This window comes from Eucyclogobius newberryi, unplaced genomic scaffold, assembly GCF_026437365.1.
Source record: "Eucyclogobius newberryi isolate DKJ021-1_F unplaced genomic scaffold, fEucNew1.0.hap1 SCAF_5, whole genome shotgun sequence".
NCBI lineage: Eukaryota > Metazoa > Chordata > Actinopteri > Gobiiformes > Gobiidae > Eucyclogobius > Eucyclogobius newberryi.
The window spans coordinates 8,032,897-8,057,896 of record NW_027316167.1 but is presented as its reverse complement, the minus strand read 5'-3'; the positions used below and the strand labels follow the sequence as shown (position 1 = coordinate 8,057,896).

At 43.3% G+C, this 25,000-nt stretch overlaps 1 protein-coding gene across 1 annotated transcript in view; it reads right to left on the bottom strand.

Moving 5' to 3' along the window:
- The window catches only part of znf536 (zinc finger protein 536), a 219,708-nt gene that overhangs the window by 144,756 nt on the left and 49,952 nt on the right, over nt 1–25,000 (bottom strand). The window contains exon 2 of the mRNA XM_072464924.1: nt 22,462–22,560. The gene's annotated coding sequence lies outside the window, so the exon portion shown is untranslated. The remainder of the gene's footprint in view (nt 1–22,461; nt 22,561–25,000) is intronic.

Below are 25,000 nucleotides of genomic sequence, written 5' to 3'. Positions count from 1 at the left end.
TTTTTTTTTGAAAGAGGAAAAGAAGGACGGAGGGAGAACAAAAAGAGATATAACACAACAGAAACAATGCATTTGCTTTCATGAATAACAAATCCCGCTGTCTTTTCCCGAGCTGAAAAGATTCCCACTTTTTTTTGTATGTGTTTTCCGTCCGCATAAATTCACTGTCCGGATAAATAAATCAGCACGCGCGGACGTTTTCTTGAGCCGGTGCCGATCATTGGTAAATAACAACAATGATTTGAAACACATCTGTTGGGATGGCGTGCCAGCTAACCCCTATAGAGCAGGCAGCAGACAATGGCAACAGCGGCACTCTTGTTCGACAACGCTGTGGCCGGGCATACCAAACAGAATTTAGCCATCACTACAATCTATTGACACGAATAAACAACGGCGACAAATAGGAACGGCATACAAACCCCAGACATTGAACATTTTGCATTCGCGGCCGCCGCATTAAAAAAAAAAAACACACACACAACTGTATTATCCCTTTTTCAATAGCAATGAAAAAGGATGGATGGGAATGAATTAAAAGCTCAATCCATCGAACGTGACAGACGAATATAATTGGAAAAAGGCAGTATTAGGAAAATTAAGAAGCATGCCATGAATTTTAGAAGTCAAACTTTACAACGAGAGACTGAAGTTAATGGATGTATCATATTGAGGGTTAGTGGTGTTTTTTGTGAGACGTTTTCAAAAGCAGGTCAAACTTTTTAGCTTTGTGGAGTAAAAACGTGTGACAAATGTGAGATGTTGAGTCTTATTTTCCCAGAATATTCCACAGTATAGTATAAAACCTTATATTGCGCTGTATTTTTTGTACAGATGGACGTGATTGACAGGTGGATCGGCCAATCGTGGACACACATGGTCCGTCGGTATCAAAAACATGGCGAAAGGAGAAAAGAAAGGCAAAAAATATCACAGGGACCGAAAAACATCGCAGATTTTTTGGCAAAATCAATAAGTGAAGGAAAAAACGCTGTTAATCTGAGGTGAGAGAGGTTTGATTTTGTTCTAATTGGGCGAATGAACTCCCTCGTTTCACCTACTAACACATCTAATTGTACGGTACGCTCTGAGTTTGCGACAGAGGGCCAGACTCACTCTTCATAAATAATTGAGGAAGAGTGTGTTCTGAAAATGAAAATTTCTTTGATCTATTCAATTGCAAACGTTTTATTGCTTTAAAAAAATGCCCCTCCACAGATCAGTCTCTTTTAAAAAGCAGGCAAAGGCACAGAAATGTTATGCACTTGACTTCCCACGATAAGATTATGCTCAATAAAAAGATAACTTCACGTGGAAATGAGCGATTGCACACTGGAGTTTTCAGGGATGAGGCAAAAGGAGGTCCGTGCTCAGTGAGACGAGAAGTAAGGACGTTTTAAGTCTTTTTTGGTCCGTTCACCACAGATAAGTTACATTACATTTCTGCTTGTTCTCCCAAAAGGGCAGTGGTGTAATGTGTTGCGTGTTTCAAACCAAACCAGGGCGAATACTGTCCTCATGCCCATGAGCGACACACTTCACCCCCTGTTCAAATTACCAAATCAACCATTCCGTGCATGCATGTCTTGTTGGTGGGAAATAGCAACCCACGAAAATCAACTTGGAAGGCATGCTAAGCTCCTTCTGGCTTTCTTCGACGATGAACCTTCAAGCCCACTGCTAATTCACATCTCATCAATGCCACCACAACCTCCGTCCATCTGCACCCAACATCAGCCCAACATCAGACCACGAAGAACACTCACTCCAAACCCCAGGCTCAGGGATGTTGGAACCGGGCCTTCAGGTCACGCTAGCCCTGTCAAGCTGCTTCATGAGATCTTCATAGCCTTGCAGACACTTCCACTCATATGCATTATCTCACGCACACACGCACACACACACACACACACACACACACGCACACACACACACACACACAGACACACACAGACACACACACACAGACACACACACACACAAACACACACACACACACACACACACACACACAAACACACAAACACACACAGACAGAATACGAGACCTTAAGGGAGCTAACAGCAGCTTGCTCCACTCCTTGCTCCGCATCGTTACTCCATTGACCTCGACGAATGTCTAGGAGGGACTGAGTCGAGCAAACAAAGCAGGCAATAACAGATTTAGATAAGAGGATGATAAGAGAAGGCCCCTAAAGGGATATTCGGTACACTTAAGAAGCCTAAATGGTCGTGCACAACACTAATACACTTCTCTATCGAGTTGGGTCCATTTAAGTTACGTCTTAGTTAGTCTATCGTTACACTATATAAGAGTTAATATATATTAGGTAGGTATAATTGGAGAACATGGCGAGACTTGCGTATCAACTTACAATTGCCCTATTACATCAGCATAAGTAACTGAATCCTAACTGGCTTAGAAGGGAGACTCAATCCTGCTCTGACTGGGCTCTCGTCTCCTACCTCCAGGCTTGTCTCCACAGACGACTCCCCCTTCGCTACCACTGCGAACTCCAAGCCGGAATGCTCTATGGGTGTGCCTAATGTGGACTCGTGGAAATGTCAGCACGTTATATATCCTTTTACGCACAGAGAGGCCCCTAAGGGTTTAATCGACTATGCTGTAAAGTGAGTTTGAGAGCCGCGAGAGAGTGCGATGAAGATGAATATGTTTCATTAGAGGGCAAACACAGCCCGATGCCTGGAATTGGCGGAGAGAGAGAGAGAGAAAGAAAGGGAGAAAAGAGGTAGAAACGAGAGAGAAAGCTTCGGTGATGACGGAGAGAGATACTTAAGTTTGGATCCGATAAAAAGTCTTTGTCTAATCACTTTGAGGGAAGTTCAGATTTGGAGTCGTCGGCCTTGAACTTTCCGTGCAACGCTTGAATCGTTGGTTTCGGTGTCATTGCTTGGACGATTCTGACATTTTGGTGAAGGCAAAAATGATAATGACACAATGGGGGGAAAAGTTATTTGAAGACATGTTATCGAGATGGATCGCACGGACATTCAACTCATCGACGCAGCAACGTATGGGGCACTTAAACATCTTGCTCGAGACGAAAGAACATGCTTTAAGGGGCGTACTCTTGATTACTCCCATAATACAAGAATATGGGACGTAAATGTTCTTTGGAGCCTAGTTCATGTTGGCAAAATCACAATAGAAGGTGTCTCTCCAATGTTCAACGAGTTTGTTTCGCTGTCTACGGCCGATAAATACCACGGTCCATCCCCGGCGAAAAGTACAGCCCTAATCTACTTTCTTCTCCAACCACTTTGTGAAAACTCGAGATTCAAATGTCGACACGTCTCCCGTTACCGCTCTCCCGCTCGGCCTGCATCATCCCCTCACGAACCAGACGAGGAGGCTTCCAGCGACTACATGGCGACTTCAAATACTTGTCAAACAAAGAACAGAGCAGTCGACAGGGGAGGAGAAGGAGGAGGAGACGGGTGGGGGGGGGGGCCCTCCGCTATCCCGCGGCCCTCGTTTACCAATTATACTGAGTACCTGACAGGTGGGTTGTCACCGTGTCTGCCTAGCCACCCAACAACCTGCACTCCTCCTCCCCAGCATCCCATCACCAGCACCTTCCACGGCGCGCAGTAAGAGTTTAGTAAGAACACGCCGCCGAGTTGAGGGAGAAACCTCGTAGCTCCGGGCGCGATCGCGAGACAAAAGGCGAAGGTGGATACGAAGAAAGAAGAATAAGAAGAAGAAGAAGAGCGCGGAAAAGTTTAGCTTCGAGACTCATGCTTTGATTTTGTGCGAGAGGAAAGTTAGGACAGGTGATGTGAAAGAAAGCTGGAAGTGGGCGCGCTTGCCTGTGATAAGTCTAAGCCCGATCATCAAAAGCGTATTAATGCAAGTTTCTGTCGATTATATTTATTCCCAAAGAGCTGGTTTGACGTTATCTCTGCACTGAGGTGAAACTTACTTTACTTTACTACAGTAAGCCTTTTTAAATTGTATTATAACGACAAACGCCACTTTTCCTGAACAGTTAAAACGTCTCTTTAATGCCAACTCTCCCGAACTTCAAACTACAAACTACTCCTCCAAACTTTTCCCCCGTGCACTTTCCCTCCGGCGTCTCCCCGCGAAGATGCGCCGACGAGGGTGTCTCCCCCCCACCCGCCCACCCGCCCCCCGTCCCTCCTCTGTCTCTGCCATCTCACGAAGCCAGCCAGCCAGCCAACCAACACGTCGCCGACAAAACGCGACCATAATGGCTCATTAAAGGGAATGGAGACAAGTTAGGCAAACAAAGCAGGCTTCAGAGTCGCTGTCACCAAAACTCCTGCAATGATGGTGCGTCCCGAACCCGGCAGCGGTGGCGTCAGGGAGGCATAAACTCGCTCCGTTCCTCCCACTGCACACTCCCCGTGTTTTGACGGCCCTCGACGCGTCTCTATTTGTTTAGTGACAAATCTAATGTGTGCACGGCGAAGTGATAGACTTGCCACCGAGCGCCGGAGAGTCGACGGGACGCGCTCGACTCGCTTTTATCCGACTTTCTTTTTGAGACAAGGCGCGATTCAAAAAGGGGTGACTCAAAAAATCTCAGGTTTGTAAGAAATGGCTGCGCACATTCGGTGCCGTGCCTGATGTTTTATTGGTGCTTTTTTTGACTTCTGAGAAGATCAAGCCGGCGTGTGAGACCGTGATTCATAAGGAAATGTTTGGTGGCGGGCGAGTGTAAGATAATAAAATGGTGTGAGTTATAGTCCGAGCGTCAGGTCGAGATGCTATTTCAATGACTCTAAAACAATTTAATAAAATGAAGCAAATATATGTATTTTGTAGAATGAGTTTCTTCTGGTAGTGACAAGTGCAGGGTTATAAATGCAACAGTTAAGGGAAGAGATGATAGGTTTTCAGTTAAATAATTTGAGAACATAAAAAATAATGGTTTGTTGATGAAGTTGAAGTTATAAATTGAAACTAGATTAAACCAAATTAAATAAATCACAGTCTATAACTTTGAGAGCTGAATATTCCCCTTTTTACAACCGTTTTGAAACTTTACTACAGTTTAAAAAATGCAGATTTTTTGTATTTTGTTTATTACCACAGCTATAATTATATTCTAAAAAAATATATTTTCAATCACTGTGGCCTTGAAAATAATGTGGTGCAGCATTCACAGATTCAGCTTTTTGTTTTATATACAAATGCCATTTTGAGGACTTTTCCCCAATTGAAACACTTTGAAAAGGGTTTAGTTTTGAAGAGTTACTGCTACGGCAACAGAACAAATTTGTCATCGCTCTTAAAAAAAGGCGAGCCATAACCAAGAACTTCCACGATTACGAATGCTTAAACTCAACCATGTATTCTTATTGCATTACCATTCTCTTCATCACCGTGCGACGCCTTTTCTCTGTATTTGCTTAACTGGAGCTAGCGCGTTGCGGCTAATCCCACAGGCCTCCACTGACCCAGCGCAGGCCGACAGTGAAAAGTGCAGTGCTATCAGCTCACCAATCCTGTAGTAATTAATGAAGGCCCCAACCATGTCTAAATCTCTCCTGCCTCTCTCCTCTCCCCAGGCAGGGACACTGTTCTGTCTGCTACACCCAGACAAGCAGCGCTAAGAGGCTTAAAACGCATGTACCTGGATGGATTAAGGAAGGGATCATTAAAAAAACAACCTTTATTTTAGCCACCTTTACAGTGCCCTCTATTTATGTCATCATTGTTGGCCAATAGACAATTGAAGTTTAGAAAAAAAGATGAAAAAAGGTTGTTCTTGAGTTAAATACTTGAATGACTGCAGTGTGTTTGCTCGTGAATATGTTTTTGACCAGCATTTTTGAGGAACTCTTTATCATAAACTTATAGCTTTATGGTGTATTAACTTCATATACACACAAACCAACTCAAACTGCAAGTCAACCTCAAATATAGATCAAATAGTTCCATGAGATATTTTCATAAAAACCTACCTTTCTTTTTTCATTTTTTTTTCATTTTTTAAAAAAACGTTTTTCTTTTTTTTCTTCTTTTTTTTCTTCAATTTTTTTCAATTTGTTTTTATTTTTGTTCCTTTTTTAATTTTTTTGTCCTGTTTTGATTTTTTTCATTTTTTTCTTCAATTTTTTCAATTCCTTTTTATTTTTGTTCCTTTTTTTTTCTTTCCCCCTCAATTTTTTCAATTTTATTTTTTCAATTTTCACTACATTTGTGTTTTTAATCTTGAAAAATGCTGCACACAAACATGGTATAACCTTCTTCCAGCCTGATGTAAGGAGCACAGCTGGACATCAGGGCTTAAAACATTTCCCAAACTACAAAACAAAGTTATCTACGACACTATAGGCTGAATGTGGGTTGCCAATTATTAGTGAAGGGCATTGTAGCTATTTTAATGTCATCCAACGCTATGAGAGAAAATGTGCAAAGTCGCCAAGGGACTGTAAGAAATCTAACTTGTAAGTGAATACACACGAGGATGACCACAGTCTGAACGGTTGGAGAAATTGGGGGAGGAAGAAATATATGACCTTTTTATTTTGATGATAGGATTAAAATTGATATCTTGCAAAAAAAAAATAGAAATACGAAGACAGGAAGATGTGGAAAAACTGTAGTGAAATGAAGAAGGCCAAAGGGAATTGATGTGGTGAATCAAAGTTCTGGGGCAGTGGCATCGTGGTTAAATAAGACTGCATAGAGGATGTGAGCCGGTGCAGAGAAAAGCTTCTATTATCTGTTATTAAATGGTGTAATAGTTTAAAAGTACATGTATTCTGTTTGGAATTATTATGATCAAAATGAGACAGTGCTTTTTGTGCAATTGGTTTAAGCATGTTTTGTGTAAAGGAGAGCGTCTGGTGCAAAATCACCTGCAAAAATAATGAATTTGTCTATATTTGGGGGCATTATTTTTCTACTGCATTGTAACATACCTTAATTTTCTATTTTGAAGCCACTTTTAAGTGTGACTAGCGACAAACAGACTGGGAAAGGCCTTGTAGAGTCTTGCTTTAAGACACGTGACATGTGCTTTTGTTTTTTTGTTGTTGATTTTAACCAACTTTCTTTTGATTTGTGGGTAAAAGCTGAACTCGATGTGCTCGGTTTTATGCAGCTAAAATCTGGAACAGTCTTTCTGAAGATGTGAGACAGGTTCTACTATGACAACGTTCAAATCCAAGCTAAAAACAGCTTTGTTTAGCTGTGCATGTGACTGAAACAATGTGTCTGCACTCTTTTCTTTTATGTCTTTTATCTGTTTTGTGATTTTTTTTTTCAATGCATGTTTTTCCTGTTGTGTACGAATTGAGCTCGACAAACAAAGCTACGAAAATGAAATAAAGTTTGTTGGACGAAAAAATAAAATCACACTGATAATTTGTCCTTTTGTTTCCTTTCAGTCAAATATGAACATATGTACAGTAAACAAAGGATAAAAACTCATAGTAGTTTATCATAGTTAGTTCGATTCTTTTAAACTAAATGAACGTTAACAAAAACCTGCTTAATGCCAGTAATTCTTGAGGGGGATAATAAGAAATGCAGGACGTGTGGCAGTGTTGACACGTGGAGCTTCCTCTACACAAAGACAATTCAAACAGGAATCAGTTATTTATACAGCGCAGTGTTTCGATCTATTCTGTGTGTGTGCGTGGAGAGGCTTCCTTATCCAAACACCACTGTACCATAACAGCACTGACAAATGGGAGATGATGTTTATTCTGGGGTTATAATGCTAGGTCAACTAAACATTTAAAATAAGGCATGGGGAAGAGATTGAGGAACCAAAAATGGCAGTGGCAAGCCGTGCAAAAACAATATTCCGGTGTACTAAACTGGCTTTTTGTGAAATATAAATGCTACTGAGGCAAAGTCAAATGCTAGTGTACTGTGAGTCGATATTATAGCTAATAAGTGCTACAAAAGGAGAATGTTGGTATTTAAAGCTCGTTCCTAGCGCTCACAAACCCTTTGGTCCATCACCTGCATGACTTTTTTGGGCGTGTTCAGGACTTTTTTGGGCGTGTGCATGTTTTTTGGGCATGTACATTACTTTTTTGGGCCTGTGCATAATTTTTTGGCAGTGTTGCATGACTTTATTGGGCGTGTTCATGACTTTTTTGGGCGTGTTCATGACTTTTTTGGGCGTGTGCATGACTTTTTAGCCGTGTGCATGACTTTTTTAGCAGTGTGCAAGATTTTTTAGCCATGTGCATGACTTTATTGGGCGTGTGCATGACTTTTTAGCCGTGTGCATGACTTTTTTGGGCGTGTGCATGACTTTTTTGGGCATGTGCATGACTTTTTTAGCCGTGTGCATGACTTTTTTGGGCATGTGCATGACTTTTTGGGCCGTGTGCATGACTTAGCAACAGGTTTTTTCAGATGCTTCGGTGGACGAACTCTGCTGCTCTTACTTCCGGGTTTTACGGGAGATGAAATACTTGATGAATACTGCTGCAGAACGCGGGGAGCCGTCTGATTTAGCCACAATGGACAGGTTTAACAGTATGTTCTCTGGGGTGAAAAGAAAGAGGGTGTGCTCAAACTACTTCAACTTTGATTTAATTCAGAAATAGAGGTTGAAACTGGAAGGCTGAACGCAAGCTCAGAGTACATAAACTGTGGATCGTCAGCTGTGCCTCATGTGTCATTTGTTACAGAGGAAAGGGAGCGAAGGGCATTTTTCTTACCGTCCAAAAAAGGCAAAAGTACTCACATATTATCAAGTTACGTACGTCCGATAGTTGCAGCGGAACATCTTTCTTAGTTGCGATTTCCTTTCCCAACAAAGACGTGACTGAACAACATATCAGTGGATTCACATTCAGTCCTGCCTAATCTGCAGCCGACGCCAGTAACGCAATTGTCTCTCAGTTGAAGAAGAACTAAAAATACTTGGGACAATGGTCGGTGGAGATGAGCGGAGAAAAGAGCGGAGAGCGGCCGTGTTTTGTCCCAAAAGCCCTGTTTTTCCCTCCACTTTCCCATCGCGAAACCGCCGCAGAATCGACGGATATGTGATTTAAAACCCCATTGTTTTGAACCCGATCTGCCGCTAAATTTAGGCTCTTGTTCTCGTGCGACGTGAAAGAATTCTCTGCTTATCTGGTGTTTGTGCGTTCTATTTTCTTGCCTTTTCCTTTATCCCGCATTGTCATCTCCGACTACGCCAGGATTGTTTGAACAAGTGAGAACCGGAGCAGCCTGTGTGCATGTGTCAAGGGGAACGCACACACACGCATATAGTTCAGCCATGCGATTTTTTGCAATTAGAAAAGACACAAAAATAATTATTCCGGCGCGCACTCACTAGACATATCCTGAGTCGATGATGCACGGATCACGTGTTTAATAAAAAAGGTTAATCAGTTGTTAATCAGATAATTAATAACATGTTATTTTCTTTACAAAACCATTAATATTATGCCATAAATATTTAATGTTGATATGTCTGTTTTTATATATATATATATATATATATATTTTTTTTTTTTTTTATTTTTTTTTTTTGGGGGGGGGGCAAGGAGAAGTAGGCAAAGTAGGGCGGGAGGAATATGTGTGGAATATGTGTGGAATATGTGTGCTGTGATGCAAAGTGCAGTGAACAATATCCAGGCATTAATGTGCATTAATCATGCTTTGGTGAAGACAAATAAATTCATTCATGTTTATTAATACAACCTTGGAGAAAACAATACTCTTTACATTATTCACAGATTTATTAATAAAGGATTTATGAAGGCGAGGACCACAGGACAGAGACTGCGCGTCCTAGAAGACAAAAAACTAGGGCAAAACAAAACGGAACGGGATCAAGAGAGGGCAGGAGCAAGGAGCCAGGAGCCAGGAGCTAGGAGCCAGGAGCAAGGAGCCAGGAGCAAGGAGCAAGGAGCTAGGAGCTAGGAGCCAGGAGCCAGGAGCAAGGAGTTCATTCATGTTTAGCAGTGTACTCCTATGTAGCACGCATTAAGCACATGTAGTGAAACAAGAGTGTGTGTGTGTGTGTGTGTGTCTGTGTGCGGTCCGTCGCTGACTGAAAGCTCGAGGTTAAATGTGCGTTTTCTTCTCTCCTTAACAAATTACTGCCCATTCGCTAATCAAAGCAAAACAAATATTGCTTTTCATCCGCTCCATTTGTCGAACGCACATCCAGACGTTCCCAAAATACTCGTTCCCAGCTCAAATGTAATTAAATTGTGCCTTTAGTGAAAACATGCAGTAGTACTCCAATTAGTTGTGTTTTGTTTTTTTGTGTCGTCAGAAAAGAAAGCGAGGAGAGCGGCGTTCAGGGGGCGCGCCCGGGGCCCCTGGGTGTCCCGGAATCAGAGTAGAGATGAAGGCGCTGAAGGGGAGTGGTGTTTGGGAGAGATTTGGAAGTCCATTTGCAACGAATCAGGCAAACGAGCAGCAATATGACTTATGAAATCTCATATTAAGATCGGATCAAATGATATATATACATGATTTGAATATAATGTGAAAGTAAAGAGTATTTTTGTCTCGTTGGCTGTAATGTGCCACTGCATTTATCTAAAAGTATCGTGGCCTTTTCACGAACTCTACATCCTGTCGTAATCCAACATCCGACGCTCAGAGTCTCAAGTTAAACCAACAGTGACAAAACTAAAGAAATGTCACTGTCGGGAAACTTTAATCTGCAGCGATTCAAAGAGAAAGAAGATAAATGTACAACTCTTCTCGCTCAACCAAAGGTCAAAAGGTCTTTCCAATGATCCTTGTCGACTACAAAAATGCCAACGCGACGCCAATACAACCAGGTGATGATATGTGTTGCTTCTTTTCATGTTTAGATGTTTAAAATATGACTTTTATTACCCTTTTGGGCCATTGATTGATCCATTTTGGGCCTTTTTTGCATTCGTTAAAGAGTTTCTTATTATTCAGATGACCACGTTTATGCATCACTCAATATAATCCTGAAACTAAACCAATTTTAAAAGCAAAAACCTGTAATTTCTAATTAATGTACAGCCTCCATAGCCTGCCCTAGCCCAAAAGCCAAACGTCAAAGTACAACTACTTTATCATTCAGAAAGTTTGATTCCATAAAGCTGGTCACATGGTATAACGCTCATCTATTCGACGATTAAAGATTCCACTGTTGTTCAGTCACGGCGTCAATAACGTCAGTCCGACATCGTGACATCCCTGCACAAAACCCTCGAATTGGCGGACGTGCCGCACACTCCTATACATCCAGTTCTACACCGCAATCACGCCGCGCCCGATCTTTAGACTCCTCTTTGGCGCGGTGATATGAATCGCAGTATAAAATGGCGCGCAGGTTCATAAAATGGCAGATGTGTCGATTCTTTGTCCGCCGCGCGTATCTCCCTGTTTATGCTTCTCCGCTTCCTCATCCCCCTTGTCCTCCTCCGTCCGTTTCCGCCGCCGCCTTTGTCTTTGTCTTAAGCTCCAAATTGTGTTTCCATCGAAGGCTGGTATGGATCGCTCGGCAAAATGTCATCCGTCAAGCTGTCAATGAATCTATCCTTTCGTTTAATGATCACTCGACCTGATATGCATTTTACGCGGCTCCATATACCTTTAATGGGGATCGATGGAAAGCAAATAACGCCGTGGGGCCGGCGCGCTGCATGTCTGACGGGCGGATGTGGACGCGGGCGGTTGTTTTGGTCGATACGTGCCACTGTGTGTCCCGTGGCTTCGTACAGTGCGGGGCCCCGTGAGTGCGACTGCGGCGGCGGCGATGTCAGGAAATGTCAGATTTAAAGACTGGAAGAATTATGTTTTAGTGTTAGTTTAAGTGGTGTTGCGTATGGATTTATTGTGTTGTGCAGGGGAGTAGGCGAGGGGGGGCGAAAGGGGTCTGTTGTGTCGGGGGCGAAGGGGTCATACTGGCTCCAGGGTTGAACCTCGATAAGCTTTGCCCAGGGTATCGAAAATTCCTCAAAAGTATGGCTGACACGATCGAGCGACTATCGACCAATCGTGACTGGTCGACTATGAAAAATAATCACAGTCACATTTTGATAATTGTCGTCGTCGTCTGGACTATACGGTCTCTAAAGCGCACACAAGAAGACGTTTTGTTGCAAAGACGGTGGCATTATCAAATCGAAATGTCAAACTATTTCCGATTCTCATCAATAATACACTTTATTTATAAATATGCTGCATCTAGACGCCTTCAGTCACCACATTTCGACCTTTATTTGGCTGTGTATTTAAGTCCCAAGGCACAGTTTGACTAGATTACGAATACAAAAATGAACCGCTGACTAGAAGAGCAAATAATCGTTAGTCGCAGCCCGAATAGAAAGTGCATCAACGCCGGCCACACCCGTTTACCATTGGAGCAGAGCTTTTTACGCCGTCATGCTACAGGAGGCTTCTTCGCTCAGACCACGGAACGGCGACTGATCTGGAATCACAAACACCACGTCTGCTGTTTGTCACTTCTCCGCTGCACGGCCTGATCCGCCCACACGAGACGCCCCGAGGATTATTCAGACAAATAACTCCTACAACAGCCTTTGCCAGGCCACTTCCCTCTGATCCGAGTCAGATCCCAAATCGGGCCACAAACCCCTCTGCTGTGTCACTGGGCTAACACAAGTCTGTCGATACCTTCTCCCAGTTGTCTTCATAAACTAAGAGAGAAGGAGAAATTGAGCGAAAGCGACAGAACGAGCGGCGAGGTAAATGATGAAGGCAGAGAGAGGGAGAGAAAGACAATTAATGGAGAATAGAGATATGGCGAGGGATGCGGCGGAAAGGCCAAAGAGGGGGGGGGGATGGCCGTGTGCCGTGGGCTCAGTTAAATACTGATTTCATCATACGAGCGGGGGGGGGGGGGGGGGGGGGGGGGGGCTCGGCCACTGTGGCAGGCTCTAAAACACATAACTTTTTCCAAAGTGAAAATCAAATATTAAAAATGACAGGCCTTATAAGTGTGCTGAGTGAGCCCGGGTCACGCAGGGAGGGAGGCGCGGGCGGCTTGTCAGCTACTATCTGTCAGAGCGAATTAGAAACAATCAGGGCCGAGTGAAAGGGAAGGTGATTGTTATTAAGCGGCGGGGCCCAGCGAGCGGCCGCCCCAGATGTGGCCGTGCATATCAAAGAACAGGAAGCCCGCACTTTCATTCAGGAAGCCTGCCGGGGCGAGCGAGCGCCGCCACAAAGGGGGAGAGAGAGAGAGAGAGAGAGAGAGAGGGGGGGGAGGCGGTCTCGTCGTTAACACGCTGGAAGTTACTTTGATAGAACATTAGGGCCTTTTGCCGAGCTGTGGGATGATGCACCTTCAGTTTTTCATCGTTTTTTTTTTTTTCTTTCTTTCTGGAGCTCATCAATCTTTGTCTAGTGCGTGTTGGTGCGGTGGCAGGTCAGGCCCACAGAGTTAGAGGGGTGAAGTGTAGATGTGTCAGTGTGCATGTACGAGACGAGCAGGGAGTGACAGCCGGCCCACATATATCAATTATTACTGATGTACTGCAAAAAGACATGTCCGGCACCGGGTTGGAAAATGGCTCATTTCAACCCAGTTTAGTCGTGATTTTGATTTAGTTTGATCCTGTTCTAGTCCCGAGTTGATCCACCGGGGGTTTAGTTTACGAAATAGTCCCAGTTTGGACCCAGCACGAGTCAAGTTCATGCACAACATCTCTTTAAGCAAGACCATTTTACTTATTTGATTCCGTTTCTTGTTAATACTCTAGTTCTTTTTAATCACATTGCAGTTGAGGTAATCACGCCTTTCGTCGTTCAAAAAGAATCAAAAGAGCTCCAGAAACAAACCAATAAAGTGTACGATTTCTTGTTGATGTAAGGGTTTCTTTTGCTTGTTTTCTCATCACGTTAGCGAACGAATTAGCTTACAGAAACTGGTCATCTTCACTCGTCCAAAAGTTTGGGAGAACGGACCCCCCAGCGCTTTCTAACGTTCAAAAAGAATCAAAAGAGCTCCAGAAACGAACCAATAAAATGTACGACTTCTTGTTGATTTATGGTTTTCTTTTCCTTTTTTTCTCACGTTAGCGAACGAATTATCTTAAAAAAACTGGCGACGCCCTCACAAGTCATCTTCACCCGTCCTGAAGGTTTTGGAAAACGGACCCCCCAACGCTTTCCTTTCGTCCCCTGAACATTTCCCACTTGAAACAAGCACCTTTCCCGAGCGCTTTGTTCTCGCCGGTTAGCGTTTTGCGGCTGATTAACACGGACGCCGGCTCGGGTTCCTCTCCTTTGGTATAGCGCCGCGATCTGTCAAGTTGCCTCCCTAAAACTCCTCTGAGACAGACTTCAACGCCCACAGCTCCTCCTGTCAGGGAAAGGCTTCGAGTGCGGGGGGTGCGCTTGATGTACACAATATGCTACTAAAAAGGGGGGTCGGGCGGACGGCGTTCGACTGATCGAGAGCGACAGCAATCAGCCTCGAGCGTCCCCACTCAAAGGCTCGTCGGCCGCGGCGTCGGCAACGGCAACGGGCCCCGGCGAATCGGCAAACAACTAAAGTCTTACTTAACTTTTAATTAGGCGGTTAATGTCAGACACAATGCGATCAGCGCGAGGCGATGGATGCGAAGAGACAAACGGCGCTCGGATTCCACGGACGCGCCAGCCGCCGCCGAGACGCGCGGAGTCGAGTGGATCCATCGCCTCCCGACGTACTTTCACTTAACCCCGGTTACGTGAAATCAATGCCGAGCAACGGGAGGAAGAAAGCGCGCAAATGAAGGAGGTTGTTAAGATGACTTTCAAATAAGCGCCGGCGCCTCTTTGGTTCGAGCGCTTTGATTTGTGTTTACTTTGTAGTAGAGATATCACTTAGAATTAGCCGTGGCTTTAAGGAGCTCTCGGCGCTTTTTTCATCCTTGTGACGGATGAAAAAAGATGTGATTTGGAAGAGGTGCATTGTCTCGAAAATAGAATATGAATCATGTCATTTGAGCGGTTTTGATTTATTTCGTGAGCAAGTCTAGATGTCGTTGTTTTGGGGTTTATTAGAGACAGTTTTCGATATTTTTTCCTTGTTATAAGCTAAATTATTTCTCAATGAAGTATAATATTAAGACTCAAAAAACAGACTATTAAACCTGACTAAAAATGTCAAGTTAAAAATAAAAATACAGCTACCAACTAAATGAATCTGGACTAGTTAAAACTACTCAAAAAGACATTTAAAAGGTGGAAAGGCTAACATTATGTTCGTGCAGCTTTATCCATTGAAATATTTGATTCATGTACATTTTAAAGAGATTAGAAGTACTTGAAATCAAACTATTTGCTTTGGATTAACTCAAAATATTAAATTGTGGGGAAAAAATGTCTTTCATAGTCAACATTTTGTCATTTTTTAGTGAAGATATTGAATTCAAGCCAAATGTAACACTTTATTTTTCACAGTGCATGTATTGAATTTCTTGTCGCACACATTTGTCTTTCTTTCCTTTCTTTTTCTGTCTCTTTCCTTGTCGTTTTTATCACCGGCGTCACTGGAACAGGGCTCGTCTACAGTTTCAGCCTTCCAGGTTTCGTTCCTCTGCCTGTCTTCTTCTGCCGCTGCCGCCGCCGCCGCCGCTGCCGCTGTAGTCGAGGTTACGGTGTTAAACATTGAGCTGCTAAACGTTCCCCAAGGTAATAACAGGAGGTGTATATACAGTGCGCGGCGGCAGTACGGCGACGCCAAGGAGCTGCCGGCGAGCAATAGAGATGTATGGTGCTGTAGAGAGAGAGAGAGGGTGCAGGGGAGAGAGAGAGAGGGTGCAGGGGAGAGAGAGAGAGGGTGCAGGGGAGAGAGAGAGAGGGTGCAGGGGAGAGAGAGAGAGGGTGCAGGGGAGAGAGAGAGAGGGTGCAGGGGAGAGAGAGAGAGGGTGGGAGAGAGAGAGAGTGGTAGAGAGAGAGAGTGGGAGAGAGAGAGTGGGAGAGAGAGAGAGAGAGTGGGAGAGAGAGAGTGGGAGAGAGAGTGGGAGAGAGAGAGAGGGTGGGAGAGAGAGAGAGGGTGGGAGAGAGAGAGAGAGAGTGGGAGAGAGAGAGTGGGAGAGAGAGTGGGAGAGAGAGAGAGGGTGGGAGAGAGAGTGGGAGAGAGAGGGTGGGAGAGAGAGAGAGAGAGTGGGAGAGAGAGAGTGGGAGAGAGGGTGGGAGAGAGAGAGAGAGAGAGAGAGAGTGGGAGAGAGAGAGAGAGAGGGTGCAGGGGAGAGAGAGAGAGAGTGGGAGCGGGTGCAGGGGGAGAGAGAGAGAGTATATACATATATATACCATGTAACTGTTTTCAAGTGTTTTGAGCGTATTTGTCCTAGTTCAGTCTTGGTTCACCCTTTTTATTTTATTTTTTTAATTAATTTTGAGAAAGTTTTTATCGTGTTTTAGGAAACTATGGATTTTGTCGAAGTTTTAACAGTTTTAAAGTATTAGCGAGTAAGTATCACGATGTAACATTTAGATCTTAAACGTCTTAAAAGTCTTAAACGCCATCTTTGTTCTGTCAATCAAATCTTTTGCCAGGAAAAATCTAAATAAATCTTAATATATGTAATAGCAGAACGCTCTTTGTTTTTCCTCGACTGTTCCCAGCGACATACTCCACATACTCCACATACTCCACATACTCCACATACTCCACATACTCGGCCGTATTTTAAATCTCACATATGCAACTGGAACAAGGTGATCAAATAGAACACGAGCTTGTAGTTTAAAGTGTTCTGACGGAGGCGTGTGACGGAGGCGTGTGACGGAGGCGTGTGACGGAGGCGTGTGACGGAGGCGTGTGACGGAGGCGTGTGACGGAGGCGTGTGACGGAGGCGTGTGATGGAGGCGTGTGACGGAGGCGTGTGACGGAGGCGTGTGACGGAGGCGTGTGACGGAGGCGTGACGTGGGGCTGATGTTTGGGCTGAAGTGTGAGCAGGTGCGTGCACTTTACGGGACTAAATATCTGCACTTTGTATGAAGGAGCTAATATACCGCCGGCTCGGAGCTAAAACACCTGTCAACTCATCACCAAAGGCATTTTCAGGAATATGCTTCAAATGCAGTCGCCGTCTGTGTATTACAGGAGTTCAATCACTTTTAAATGTGATGGTAACATGTTCGGACCAGGAGAGCGTTATCGTTGATGTTTGGGATGTTTTATGGGACTGACATTCTAACAATTATCATAAGTTAACATAAGAATCGTTTGTGAAACTTCTCGCCGTCTCAAAGGACGAGCATGAAGTATTTGGAATCACAGTACGACGACATGTCACCGCCGTCACCGAGTACACACTGTTCAAAAGGAAATGCTTGTTACTGGAGAAAATGTGGTTGCTAAGTAGTACTGTGGTTGCTAAGTAGTCCAGCGTGTGCTTTGGGACTGTCCAAATGTTCATAAATATTGCAGTGAGATGGCTAAAGCAGTGCAAATTATTAATGTATATAACACAGCACCTGATTCAAGAATACATCTGGGACTCAAAACATCTACAGTGGGAAAAGTGGATGGGTACTTTTGGAATGTAATACTACATTGAAATAAGCTATTGACACCAGACAAGCTGTCGAGTGGTTCAAGTGACAATGGACATTTATATGGAGTTGATGCACTTACTTTACCACCCAAGCAAAATCCCTATAGTGTGATTTGAAAAAAATATTTGAAAAATATATATATATATATATATATATATATATATATATATATATTTTTTTTTTTTTTAATTTATTTAATTTATTTTATTTTATCAATTCATTTTCTACTGCTTTTATTTTTTTATTTTTTTTAATGTATTTAAAACAAATTTAACTTTATTTATTTTTTATGTACTTATTTATTTTATTTATTTTTATTTATTTATTTATTTGTATTTACCTATTTATTTATTTTATTTACTTTGATTTACTTTTCTTTTTTTCTTATCTATTATATATATATATATATATATATATATATATATATATATATATATATATATATATATATATATATATACAATATCTTTAATAATGCTATAAAACCCAAACTGTGAGTAAAACATAAATCCTTGTAGATGTTCTGTGACGTTGTAAAGACCTCTTCTTCCCAAACCCGAGGCCTTGACTTCGTACACAACGTTCCCGTGTCCATCTCATCTCTCACGACGTTCTTTGGAGGAATCTGGGCTAATCTTGTATAAAATGAACAGAATGTAAAGTTTGAGTATTGGACGTGAAATGACAGCTGCGTTTAGGTCCTAATCTGGATCAATTAGAACGCTCCGTGTGTACACTTTCTCCTTCTCGTCGCTCTGTTCCAGATATATTTGAGGATTTAGGACCCAAACGTTGAGGACGAGAAGTTGCTTAAACAAATGGCTTTCATTTTTAGAACGTTAAAAAAAGTTTGACATTTAGGATTTGATAAATATACTGTGTTTCTCCTCAGAACCTGGAGTATGGAAGGAAAAGACGTTTAAAACACTTTCTCACACTCTAAAGATTGTTCGTAGCCCATTTGTAAAAAAGGTTTTCAAGACTCGCCGTGACCTCGCACCTATTTCCGACGCAGAGGAATGCGACGCGCCTCGATATGAACCGCTCGCCGCTCGACACCCTCGTTTTGTCGCGGCGACGTGTTAAAACCGCCCGTCTGCATCAAACCTGCTTTTATCAAAGGGCAAAAGTCGAGCGGGATCTGAAAGCGACGCCCCGGGGCCCCACGTCTGCCAGCATCTGCTCCACTGCCACTGTGAGGGCGGAGCTCACGGGGGGCGGAGCTCACGGTACGAGGGTCCGCTACGTCCTCACGGAGCAGAGGCAGATGTGAGGTCCAGTCTGAGCTCCTCCAGGGGGGCGGGGCTACGGCGACGTCAGGTGACCACACAACCAGAACACCCCTCCCCCTCCCTCCAACCATTCCCTTGGTATTATTTCTTTATTTCTTATTTTTTTCCTGTACTATGAATAAATTTAGTGTGTCCCGGACATGAAAATGTCAAATACCTAAAATACACCTAGGCTAAATAGCATATTAATTTTTAATGCCTGCTCATCCTATGCTGCTATTCTCATATCAGGCCTGTCTGCCAACAGCTGTTGCTGGCGCTCCGGCTGGGAATTTATCATCCATCTCGCTAAAGGAGGGAGCGAGTGAGAGAGTAAAAAAGAAGAAGAAGAAGAAGATGGCACACATTGTTCTGAAGACGAGATGCACGTTCTCACGGATCCTCACCTCGCGTTTACAACACACCGCCGCCTCGCAACTTTTCTTACTTTGATATACGAGTGCGATTCAATTACTCTAATGCCAAACATAAATTGCTCCGGGATTTGCACCCCTCGTTCCTCCGGATGCGCGCGCGGGCCCTCGTACATAAAGAGCGGGATAAGGAGGCGCGCTGATGACATTGACGCTGGAGGTAGTGACATTGGAGGAGCCGCGGAGGGAGGCGAGAGGCGACGAAACAAGCAGCCGGAGCGGGCGCTGAATGCCACCCATGTGTGTTTTTAGGTGGCATGTGGTGGATGATTATCATAGATTATCACAATCCAGATTGTTACAAGTTCTGTCGGGCGCACATAGCAGCAGTGTACTGTAGTGTAGCGCGCGTGTGTGTGTATGCGTGTGCGTGTGTGTGCGCGTGTGTGTGCGCGTGTGTGTGCGTGTGCGTCGTGGTTTAAGAGGGTGCCTTTGGGGATAAGACTAAATGCTGGAGTGAATGACGAACAGTTGGAGTGTGTGGCGGTTTGTGCGCGGCGGCTGGTGTCTGCGCCGCGTTTTATCCTTTACTGTAAAAGAACCAAAAGCGCCACAGTTTTGCAAATCAGATGTGGCTGTGTAGCGTTAGCGGCAATCACTGATCTGCACGACTCCCGGAGCAGGGAACCAAAACGGCGCGAAGATTAGCATACGTGTGCGCTGGAGACGATTGCATATTCAGAGCTACGTGTGCGCCGATTTAGCCATTGTACTCTTGTTTTAAAAATTGTATTTAGCGATAAACTGTGGTAGATTTTGATCATTTAAACCGCGATGTTGATTCTAAATGGAGTGAACGAGATCATTGTTTTACATTCAAAGGGAAATATTGATCGAAAACAAGTTAGTACTGTATTTTCTGGACTATAAGTCGCACCTTTTTTCATAGTTTTGGCCGGGGTGCGACTTATACTTATACTATTTATACTCCAGAGCGACTTTTATATGTTTTTTTCTTCTCTATTGTGCATTTTTGGGCTGGTGCCATTTATATTCCAGAAAATACGGTAATAGAAACAAGGTCCACTGACTTTGTGTTCTCAAATACTGCATGAACCACGCAATACACAAATCACAAATACAGCTCTTCACTAAGCACGTGATTCATGTGCAATACTCATATGCAATAATGTCATATTCATGTGCAATACTCATACGCAATAATGTCATATTCATGTGCAATACTCATACGCAACAATGTCATAATCATGTGCAATACTCACACGCAATAATGTCATATTCATACGCAATAATGTCACATTCATGTGCAATAATGTCATACTCATACGCAACAATGTCATATTCATGTGCAATACGCAATAATGTCATATTCATGTGCAATACTCATACGCAATAATGTCGTATTCATGTGCAATAATGTCATACTCATACGCAACAATGTCATATTCATGTGCAATACGCAATAATGTCATATTCATGTGCAATACTCATACGCAACAATGTCATAATCATGTGCAATACGCAATAATGTCATATTCATGTGCAATACTCATACGCAATAATGTCATATTCATGTGCAATACTCATACGCAATAATGTCATACTCATGTGCAATACTCATACGCAATAATGTCATACTCATGTGCAATACTGTCATACTCACAAGCAATAATGTCATATTCATGTGCAATACTCATATGCAATAATGTCATATTCATGTGCAATACTCATACGCAATAATGTCATACTCATGTGCAATACTGTCATACTCACAAGCAATAATGTCATATTCATGTGCAATACTGTCATACTCGTACGCAATAATGTCATATTCATGTGCAATACTCATACGCAATAATGTCATATTCATACGCAATAATGTCAGATTCATGTGCAATACTCATACGCAATACTGTCATATTCATACGCAATATTTTTTTTTTTTTTAGATTAGATTAGATTCAACTAAAAAAAAAATAATAATAATAATACTGTCATACTCATACGCAATAATGTCATATTTATGTGCATATGTGCATGATGTGAAACATATTGAGCTGTATCTGCTGACGTAATCCTTCCTCTTCACGGACTCCACCACCAAAACACGGTGATTCTCAGAAGTAACCACTCTTTGGATCGGCTTACAGATCAATGCCAGCAGTCTATTCTCCAGCCAGGAGGAATCGTTCCGTGTCCCAACTTACCTCCCGGACGCTTTAACCCCATTAACACCCGTGTACCCGTATAGAATATGGAGTTTCTGACGTTTGCACCAACTCGGGGAACCGCTGTTGGATTTCTGCTACCGACGATGGCACTGCCGTCGTGTCCTCGGGCAAGACACGTGTGCAAACTGAAGGCTTTAGGGTCGTTCTGTATGTTAAGTGCATTTACGATGAGCAATGGAAGAAATAAAACCATGTGTGCGTTTGTTAAATAAGTTCAAATCGCTTAAATCTTGATCACCAAAATAATTACCAATGGAACAACTCGTATTTTGCTTTAAAAAGTGGGAAATATAATACAAATAAATAATAATGACAATAACTTTCGCAATTGGCAAATGATTACCGTATTTTCCGGACTATAAGTTGCACCTTTTTTCATAGTTTTGGCCGGGGTGCGACTTATACTTATATTTATACTTTTATACTTATACTCCAGAGCGACTTATATGTGATATTATTTGTTATTTTCACACTTGCAACCGCATTTCATACTCCAGTTCGACTTATATATGTTTTTTCTTCTCTAATATGCATTTTTTGGCTGGTGCGACTTATACTCCAGTGCGACTTATATATGTTTTTTTCTTCTCTATTATGCATTTTTTGGCTGGTGCGATTTATACTCCAGTGCGACTTATATATGTTTTTTCTTCTCTATTATGCATTTTTTGGCCGGTGCGACTTATACTCCAGTGCGACTTATATATGTTTTTTTCTTCTCTATTATGCATTTTTTGGCCGGTGCGACTTATACTCCAGTGCGACTTATATATGTTTTTTTCTTCTCTATTATGCATTTTTTGGCCGGTGCGACTTATACTCCAGTGCGACTTATATATGTTTTTTTCTTCTCTATTATGCATTTTTGGGCTGGTGCCACATACTCCAGTGCCACTTATAGTCCGGAAAATACGGTAATCAAAATATAATCAAATTTGTACTTATTTGAGGTTGCTGCTTGCTTCCATCACTAACACATGTAATTCAAATGCTCAAATGGCTGAAGTAAAAAGGTATTTGCTGTATATGTGTGTGAATCCTGCCAGTGACCTGCTTTGAAGTTGAACCGTGTGTGCGAGCTCACCTTAACACGCCAACAGCATACTGGACTGACGCCGCCTGTTAGGATGGAGTGGGCCCCCTCGGTCGCTCCTCGCTGACTTCTGCTTACCCCGACGACCACCTGGAGAAGGCACGCACGCATTAGAACCCGGGGGTCACGGTGGGACGAGGGCGAGCTAACCGCTAACCGCTAACCGCCACCAAGTTTTCTTTCACGACCTGATTGACCTATTGTAACCAGAAGATAGGGAAATGCAAGACGTATTCTAAGATCAAAATGTCTTAAGGGAAACTGGCGGTTTGAGTGGTCATCGGCCACTTCCGTCAGTCGAAAGGCCAGCGAACGAATCAAACGTCAAATGTAAAGCGGCTAAAAGCAAAGAAAAGCCTTACACAAAATCAAATCTGAAATCGAAGGCGGCCTTTCTTTTTCCAGTCAAAGAAAAGAGTGTGGGATTAGAGCTGAGGTGACAATGAAATATAGACTTTAAGAGGAAGAAAAAAGGCAAGGGTGGAGGAGGGGGGGGGGGGGGGGGGGGGGGGGGCTTGTTCGACGTGGAGATGAAAACGCAACAAATTCAGCCCGAGCTCCACTCGCAGAGGTCAAGGCGACGCCGGCTGAAAAAGGTTAAAGATGAAATCAAAGCCGGCGCGCTGCGGTGCCCGGAGGCTCCGCTGAAAACCTATCCCTCCCGGGCAAGGCCACGGCTGACACGAGCCAGACAAGAAGCTAAATACTGCACGCCACTCGGGGATCTTTCATTTTCAACCGATCAATAAGGGCTTATATTTATCAGGGCCTCGGAGCAGCTGCCACATCTGACAACCTGCACTTCATTTTCGCACTCCTCCCTCCTCCTTCGCCCCGGTTCCTTTCCTCCTTTGCCTCCTTTCCTCCTTCCCTCCGCTGACAACACGCACTAAATTGAGACTCATCGACCGTGAAAAGGGGCAAAGACCCTGGATTGCCATTAACCCCCCTCGTGTCGCCACTAGACCACCGCGCGCACACACACACACACACACACTCGCGCACACAGATCCGCAAATGCCCCGGAGATACCGTTCTGTTAAAGGTCTGCCCCCTCCCTTCGTTAAAGAAACATGCCCGATCATTACGGCCTTGGCAAGCGTGCCCGCGATCTCCTCTTTTGTTCTTCAAGCTGCCCATGCCACCCCGGAACACTTAAGCGCACTTGTTTAGCAGTGCACACATGCTTCTTTACACAATGCAACACCCATTTGATTTGAGGGAGATTTACCTAAAAAAGAAAAAAAAGCAGAAGAAGATGAAGAGGAAAACGTCCCCAACATCGTGAAAAGATAAAATGAGCTTTTAGGGGTTTTGGATTTTAAAATAACGGGCTAATCATCTGCACAACAATTTTGGCTGCGAGGCATTCTAAATAGATTATCGCTCGTCCATCTGTGTCATCATTGATTTATAAGGCATTAAGCTGCTCGGGGAAGAGATAGGGTCTGGCTCGCTCGGCTGTTAAAGGGGCATGTAGTAAAAAATCAGGGGCCAGTGGAACAAACGCCGCGCGGATCTCAAAAAACCTCCTCTTTAATGGGAAAATAGGACGGCGTTGCGTTCAGTTTTGGCTCTTTTTTCCCCCTCTCTCTCGAAATAGAAAGTATGAATTCAAAAATTTCAGCGTTTTCCCTTTTTGTTCGGCGATACAAAGGGACGGGGAGGAGGGGAGGAAGTACAGGGGAGAAAATAAAACGCGTGGAAACAAATAGCAAACGCACATGCACGTACACACACGCAGAAGAAGAAAAAAACAACACAAAACAAGGGGCGTCATTAACATATGAATGCTATATGCAAATAGTGGGGAGAGAGCAGATGTTGTTGCATTTAATTGACCTATATGTGAATTGCATCCGAAACCTTTCTGAGCGTTTTTTCGGGGACCATTGAGTACAGTGAGGGGAGCGGTGACTTTAGCACGGGTTAAACATGGGGACGCAGCCATAGGAAAGACTGTTAACAGTATCGTTAGTGGTGATTGTGAGGACTAAACCTTTAACTAAAACTGGACTAGATCAAGCCTGAACATGGACTAGAACAGGACCAAACCAGGTGGACTAAAGACTAAACTGGGACCAATTTGGTACCAAAGTATGACATAAATGCATCTTTAAAGGAACGATATTCTGTCTTTTCACACTTTAGAAGGACTTTTTGATACCTTAACGTTATATAGGTGCATTGAACTAAGCGAAAGGAAATACAGACAAGTGCAGAGTTAAAACGGGACTAGAACAGGACCAAACCAGGTCTACATCCAGACTAAACAGGGCTCAAACTGGGACCAAAGTATGACATAAATGCATCTTTACAGGGACTATATTCTGTCTTTTCAAGCACTTTTAGATACTTCTTTGCCATCGTCACCAGCAGAGGGCGCAAAGTTCAACGGCGGTTAACATAACAGACGTTCAGTTTTAGCGAAGCTCGAGCGGCGCCGCTGAAGTCATCGGACATTTGTCGAAAATATTCTTGGAGGACTAGATATGCGCTCAGACACGAGGAGAATATGCAAACTATTCAT